The sequence below is a fragment of the Caretta caretta genome, chromosome 3 (genome assembly GCF_965140235.1).
Source record: "Caretta caretta isolate rCarCar2 chromosome 3, rCarCar1.hap1, whole genome shotgun sequence".
NCBI classification, from domain to species: domain Eukaryota; kingdom Metazoa; phylum Chordata; order Testudines; family Cheloniidae; genus Caretta; species Caretta caretta.
This window is the reverse complement of record NC_134208.1, coordinates 193100470-193108230: the sequence shown is the minus strand read 5'-3', so window position 1 is coordinate 193108230 and position 7761 is coordinate 193100470. Positions and strand designations below refer to the sequence as shown.

General features: G+C 53.1%; 1 long non-coding RNA gene across 1 annotated transcript; it reads left to right on the top strand.

Annotated features, from left to right (window-relative positions):
• Positions 1-3777: 3777 nt before the first annotated feature.
• LOC142071463 (uncharacterized) lies at positions 3778-7497 on the top strand. Its single transcript, XR_012667495.1, has 3 exons — positions 3778-3889; positions 6485-6649; positions 7347-7497. It is a non-coding gene; the product is annotated as an uncharacterized LOC142071463 (long non-coding RNA).
• Positions 7498-7761: the final 264 nt, after the last annotated feature.

The window sequence follows — 7761 nt, the reverse complement described above, 5'->3', positions numbered from 1 at the left end:
TCATCCAGACAGGACAGGGGCACAGGGCCAGGGAAACGTCAAGAGATCCCCTGGCTTTGCTTCAGCAAGATTCCTACTCAAGGTCTCTCTTTGAGGACTGAGAGAGTATTAGGGTTTACATTCGTGAGCGCGAGGAGAAATCCCCTTGGAGTTTCCTCCTTTCCTTTTACAGATTTTACGAGAAAACAGATGTTCCTGTTGAGAAGGTAAGAGCCTCTGAGAGGTTTGGGACCTGTTCAGTCTGATCCATCTGGTGCCAGCTGAAATCTAGGCATGGAAAACCCTAGTTTAAGGTGGCAGAATTTTATTCCCCACCTAGGATTTTGTCCCTTAGAATCACTGGGGAGATTAGGGTGTGTCCTTTTGGTTTTACCTTTTCCTCCATCCCTCCCTCTTTTCTCTTCATCTCTTACTTCTTTTGTCCTTACCTCTGTTCCCCATCCCACCACCAGGAGAAGGGTATGTGTGTGTCCGGGGGTGCTCTGCAGTTCCCATTGTGGAATGTTCTCCAAAAATGTGGGACTGAAATAGTGCTCGGACAGTGATCCCCACTGGTGACCGGAGCCATCCTTTGTGCTCTCTGGTGAGAACCCATAGCCTCCCGCCCCTCTCCCCTGATTGGCTGAGCAGGGGATTATTAACAGGGAGTTGACTCAGGTCCTTGTTGGTCTCTTCTAAGACCAAGTAAATAAGACCTAACCAGTCGTATGGTTGACAAATTTTGCTGCTTCTCTGCATTAATTATCTCTGAGCAGTTCATGATTCTCTCTAACATTCCAGTTCTTATAAAATACTTTGTGAATAATTACTTTGAACTGTGGTTGTTCATTTGAGAACACTTTATTCAGGTCTCAGAGTAACAGCCGTGTTAGTCTGTATTTGCAAAAAGAAAAGGAGTACTTGTGGCACCTTAGAGACGAACCAATTTATTTGAGGGTAAACTTTCGTGAGCTACAGCTGACTTCATCGGATGCTGTAACTCACGAAAACTTATGCTCAAGTAAATTGGTTAGATCTCTAAGGTGCCACAAGTACTCCTTTTCTTTATTCAGGTCATTCAATGTATGAAATTCAAGATGCGATGGTTAGTCTGAAAGTCTGGGCTCTTGGGTCCTATTCCCAACTCTGCCACCGACTGGCTGTGTGACCTAAGACAAGTCAATTCTCCTTTCTCAGTCTTTGCTTCTCCCTCTTTCAAGTAGGGATAAGAATCCGCTCCTACCTACCTCACGGTGCAGGGAGGATGGGGATCCATTGGAGAGTATCACTTGGAGCAGGAGATAATAAGAGGTGTCCTATCACGTTTACTCAGATCAGATTATGACCTAATTGAAGAGCTGAAATATTCTATTTGATTTGTATTTTATTATTTTGAAATTGTTAAGAGCAGCAGGCTCCAGGAAGGTGTGTAAAGTTCTGGGATGTCAGGATCTGGGAGGCGCTGTCTCCCCTGCACTAGGGCAGTGTTCTGCACCCCCTGCTGCTGGCTGAGTTACTCCGTCCCTTGGCAATAAGACAAACTCTTTCTTCACAGTCAGTCGATCACCCAGTGTCACCACCCTGCCTGCTGGCTCGGCAGGGTAATTCCTCAGGTCACCACCCTTTCCAGGCTGCCTTGGGCTTGGAGAATGAGGAGGTGGGAGAGCAACAGCTGGCAAGCTTGAACATCCACCATGCATCGCTTTATCACCTAGAGCAAGTGAGTGGCATTAGGGTTCCTCTGTGGCATCCCGCGTCCGTCTGGGAAGAGGCAGAAAGAGGGGGAGAGAATCTCTCCAAAAGGAGTTCGGATTTGCAAAGCGACCCCAGGAGTCCCTCGCTTTCAGTCAGGGGAGGGGCTTCTCCAGAGCCATCTCCAGTGTGTTTGGAAAGTTCCCAGCAAGGGGGCTCCCAGTCCTTCCCTTGTGGGAGACTGTTCCGAAGGCTGAGAGTCTCTGAACTGGGCTAGACCCTGTGAGCTGCTGAGCATGAAATCAGTGGGAAACAAGGAGACCCTGGGCTTGCTATGTCTAGGGACTTTGACGTGGGGAATGGTTTCCCAGGAGAAATCTGGACTCCTGGATTCTGTTCCTTCTGTAGCCTGGAGGGGGAGTATGGCCTGGATTGGAAGAGGGACCTGCTTGTCCAAAGTGACAGGTGCTCTTTGTGACTGACCCCAGTGCTGGAAAAGGAGGAGACTCTCCGGGTATTGCTGCACCAGGGATGACGAGGGGGAACGCTGGGAGCAGATGATGCAATGAACTCCTGGCAGTGTGTGTAGATTGCACTCCCTGCACCCCTGTGTGGGGAGGAGGAGCTGCTCTGTCAGGGACAGGGATGGGGAGGGACCAAACAGGGCGGTTAGTGAGAGGCTGCCTTGGGCCCAGACTCACGGCTGCTCCTCGCTCGGTTCCATTTTGGCCAGGCTCCTGAGGATGTTGAGAAAGAAGGCTCTGCAGGTGGCCTCAGAGCCTGAGGGAAGCAGCTGCCATCTTCCCCAGGAGCAGAGGAGTCCTTTTGTCCCCTCTGGCGGGGAAGGAGTTCCCGCCCGAGCCAGGAGGTGGAAGCGCCCAGCCTTCTGGAGGAGGACACCTGCTCCCAGCGCAGGCACCGAGGTGGGAGGGGCACCAGCCAGGCCGAAATGGAGCTGTCCCAGGATGTGGCTGGGCAGGCAAGACCCAAACCAGGAGGGGAGCCAGGGAGGGTGGCCCTGGGGCTTGTTGTGTGGGAAGCACTGGCCCCAGCATCTCAGCGTGATTCCCAGGAGGAGGCATTGCCCTGCCCATTCACTGAGGACCTTCCAGCCTCCCGAAGGCAGGAGGTGGAGGAACCCTGTCCAAGCACCAGCAGCTCGGCCCGCTCCCCATGGGACAGCAGCAGCGCCGGTGCCTGAGGCAGCAGCCAGGCCGAGGTGCGCCGCTGCTTTGTTCCAGGTGAGGAACCAGGCTGGGCTCAGGAAGGGGTGAGGAGGGGGCTGTGAACACCCTGGGCCCAGGCACTCGACCAGTGCTGTGGGGACGGGTCCCCAGCCCAGGTGTCTGGCTTGAGCCACATTAACCCCACTGATACTAGATGCTTCCACTTTGGTCCTTGATGCTCCAGGTGGGGGCAGATGAGTCCAGGACACTGTGGGGGAGGGAGTGTCTCTTTGCTCTGGGCTCCTGAAGGAGTTGGGGGCTGAAGGCATCACTGAGAGGGGGAAGTGTGGGTCCTGAAGTGCCCTGGGTCCCGCAGGAGGGAAGGGAGCACATTACCCCACCATGCCCCTGTTCTTTCCCCGCGTGGCAACAGGAGTCACCCTGTCCCCTTCTCTCCCTGGTGCAGGGACCTCCAGGGACTCAGAGAACGAGGAGGAGGTAGCCGTGGACATGGCCATGAGGAGGCTGCTCTCAGGAACATCCGAGAGCAGTTCCAAGTCCGAGAAAAGGAAGAAACCTTTCCCAGCTGTGCTGGAACTGAGATTGTCCTACCTCTTCCCAGCACCCTGACCCCCTGCAGAGGGTCTTGTCTCTGATGATCCACCAGCTCTAACAGGGACTTTTCTCCACTATGATCGTGGACCCCCAAATTAGAGGTGTTTGTCACAGACCAGCCAGGGTCTCCTCCCCCAGCATGCACTGTCCCAGTTCCTGACCTTGTTTGTGTCGGAGTTGTGGTTGATTTGGACAATGGCCGGGTCCCCACTATCCCCCGTTCAGGCCTGAGTCCTGCAGCTGGTGTGGGTGGGGCAGGGAGGTCCCTGGCTCACTGGCTCTCTCTCCCCTAACCCCACTCCTGGTTTGTGCAGGACAAGGCCCAGCAGCTCATATTCCTGGATGCCATCCACCCCGCGTGATTCGCTACACGGAAGAGAGCACAGGACACATTGGAGTCCCACTGCTGCAAGGCGGCTGTGGTGGAGAGGACTGTGGTGAGCGAGACACAGCGCCCAGCCGGTGGAGGGAGGACAGAGGCATGGGAGGGGAAGGGGTCCTTTTCTCACTGTGCTGTGGGGCGCAGGTTCTGGGTACTAAGGCTCTGAAGAAGCTCTCAAGGAGTAATTTTTAAAATAATTTTTATCAGTGATTTGAGAGCAAACATACAATCCCTGCTGAGAAGACTGGTGGGTGAAAAAATACACTGGTGGGTGACTGGTGGGTGGCAAACTGGACCCATTCAAAGCAAAGAAATTTGACCAGAGCCAAATGCAAGGTCCTATAACTAGCAACAGGGCATGCCGGTCACACCTGCAGAATGGGGAAGTATATCCAGGAAAGCAGTGACTCTGAAAGGGTTTTCGGGGCCATAGTGGAGAAGCCTGTCATCATGAGCTCCCAGTGTGATTCTGTGGTGAACAGGGCTAAAGCCATCATTAGACGTAGGAGCAGAGCGGTGAGTAGGATAGGGAGGTGACAGAGCATGAGTGAGACTGAGATTGGAATACGGCATCCGGTTTTGGTGTCCTCATTTGAAAAAGATGTTGAGACATTGGAGCTGGGGCATCAAAGAGCCACCAAATGTTCTGAGGGCTGGAGAAAAATGCCTTCTAGTGAGCTATTGAAGTGTTGAAGTGCCTTAATGGAGAGAAAATATTGGGTATGAAGGGGCTCGTTAATCAAGCAGAGCACGGCATCACGATACCCAATGGCTGGAAGGTGAAAAGAGAGAAAATTCATATTTCAAATAAGGAACAAATATTCAACAGCGAGGATGATTCACCACAGGAACTAGCTGCCAAGGAAACTGGTGGATTCTCCATCTCTTGATGTCGTTTAATGAAGACTAGATGCCTACCTGGAATGTGTTTGCCCCGACAGGAGCTATTGTGGTCTACAGGAGGCCTGTGATATAAAGGGGGTCAGATGAGATGCTCTAATGGCCTCTTCTGACCATACAGTCTCCTAATTTCTGAAAAACTGAGTGTAGCATTGGGAGCAGCCTCTGATGTTTTACTGTCTAGCCGGCTTCCTTCCTGGAATGAACCCTCATTGAGTGGGATGATCCACAGGGTACTAGTAGCTGAAACCTCCAAAGTGTCTGGCCAGAAGCAGGACATTAGCTGTGCAGGGGAGGGGTGGGTGTGGCATTGAGATCACAAAGGCCTTTTGCAGGAGCTCAGCCTATTGGTCAAAGGTGATGGGGAGGTGGTGACCTCACAGAGAGATGCTAACATCAGCCAGGCAGGACAGGGGTGCAGGTCCAGGGAAACGTCAGAGATCCCCTGTGGCTTTGCTTCAGCAAGTCTCCTTCTCGAGGTCTCTCTTTGAGGACTGAGAGAGTATTAGGATTCACGTATGTGAGCACGAGGAGGAACCTCTTTGAAGTTTTCTCCTTTCCTTTTACTGATTTTACGAGAAAACATACGTCCCTGTTGAGAAGGTAAGAGCCTCTGAGAGGTTTGGAACCTGTTCCATTTGATCCATCTGGTGCCAGCTGAAATCTAGGCATGGAAAACACGAGTTTAAGATGGCAGAATTTTTAGCCAAACACCTAGGATTTTGTCCCTTAGAATCACTGGGGACATTAGCGTTTGTCCTTTGGGTGGTTTTACCTTTCCCACCATCCCTCTCTCCTTTCTCTTCATCTCTTACTTCTTTTGTCCTTTTCCCTGTTCCCTTCCCACCACCAGGAGAGGGGTGTGTGTGTTTGTGTGTGTCCTGGGGGGTGCTCTGCAGCTGCCATTGTGGGATGTCCACCCAAAAATGTGGGACTGAAATAGTGCTCGGAGAGTGATTCCGACCGGTGACCGGGGCCATCCTTTGTGCTCTCTGGTAAGAACCTGCAACGTCCCACCCCTCTACCCTGATTGGCTGAGCAGGGGGTTACTGACAGGGAGTTGACTCAGGTCCTTGTTGGTCTCTTTTAAGACCAAGGAAATAAGTCATAACCAGTCATATGGTTGCCAAATTTTGCTGCTTCTCTGCTTTAATTGTCTCTGAGCAGTTCATGATTCTCTCTGACATTCTAGTTCTCCAAAAATACTTTCTGAATAATTATTATGAACTGTGGTTGGTCATTTGAGAGCACTTTATTCAGGTCATTCAATGTATGAAATTCCAGGTCCGAAGGTTAGTTTGAAAGTCGGAGCTCTTGGGTCCTATTCCCAACTGTGGTCACACAGCCAGTCTGTGGCAAAGACAAGTCAATTCTCCTTTCTCAGCCTTAGCTTCTCTCTCTTTCAAGTAGGGATAACAGTCCGCTCCTACCTAACTCACGGTGGGGGGAAGATGGGGATCCATTGGAGTGTGTCACTCGGAGCAGTGCATAGTATGAGGTGTCCTATCACGTTTACTCAGATCAGATTACGACCTAGTCGAAGAGCTGAAATATTCTATTTGATTTGTATTTTATTATTTTGAAACTGATAGGAGCAGCAGGCTCCAGGAAGGTGTGTAAAGTGCTGGGATGTCAGGAGCTGAGAGGCGCAGTTTCCCCACCCCCCTGCACTAGGGCAGTGTTCTGCACCCCCTGCTGCTGGCTGAGTTACTCCGTCCCTTGGCAATAAGACAGATTTTTGTTTTCACAGCCAGTCGATCGCCCAGTGTCATCACCCTGCCTGGTGTCTCGGCAGGGTAATTCCTCAGGTCACCACCCTTTCCAGCCTGCCTTGAGCTTGGAGAATGAGGAGGAGGGCAAGCGAAAGCTGGCCACCCTGAACATCTGCCATCCATCTCTCCATCACCCAGAGCAAGTGAGTGGCATTAGGGTTCCTCTGTGGCATCCCCTGTCTGTCTGGGGAGAGGCAGAAAGAGGGGAGAGAATCTCTCCGAAAGGAGATCGGATTTGCAAACCGACTCCAGGAGTCCTTCGCTCTCAGTCCAGGGAGGGGCTTCTCCAGATCTGTCTCCAGTGTGTTTGGAAAGATCCCAGCAATGCGGCTCCCAGCCCTTCCCTTGTGGGAGACTGTTCCCCAGGCCGAGAGTCTCTGAGCTGGGCCAGACCCTGTGACCTTCTGAGCATGGAAATCAATGGGAAACAAGGGGACCCAGGGCTTGTTATGGCTAGGAACTTTGACGTGGGAAACGGTTTCCCAGGAGAAGTCTGGACTCCTGGATTCTGTTCCTTCTGTAGCCCGGACAGGGAGTGTGGCCTGGGACGGCAGGAGGGAGCTGCTCATCCAAAGTGACAGGTGGTCTTTGTGACTGACCCCAGTGCTGGGATCTCCCCGGGTATTGCAGCACCAGGAACGATGAAGGGGCACGTTGGGAGCAGATGATGCAATGAACTGCTGGCAGTGTGTGTAGATTGCACTCCCTGCACCCCTGTGTGGGGAGGAGGAGCTGCTCTGTCAGGGACAGGGATGGGGAGGGACCAAACAGGGCGGTTAGTGAGAGGCTGCTTTAGGCCCAGACTCACGGCTGCTCCTCGCTCGGTTCCATTCTGGCCAGGCTCCTGAGGATGTTGAGAAAGAAGGCTCTGCAGGTGACCCGAGAGCCTGAGGGAAGCAGCTGCCATCTTCCCCAGGAGCAGAGCGGTCCCTTTGTCCCCTCTGGCGGGGAAGGAGTTCCCGGCCGAGCCAGGAGGTGGAAGCGCCCAGCCTTCTGGCGGAAGAAATCCGCTCCAGCGCAGGCGCCGAGGTGGGAGAGGCACCAGGGAGGCTGAAATGGAGCTGTCCCATGATGTGGCTGGGCAGGCAGGACTCAGCCCAGGACGGGAGCCGGCAGGGTGGCTCTGGGGCTTGTTGTGTGGGAAGCAGAGGCCCCATGAGTCCAGCCCTGATTCTCAGCAGGAGGCATCGCCCTACCCGGTCACTGAGGACCTTCTAGCCTCCCGAAGGCAGGAGGTGGAGGAACCCTGTCCAAG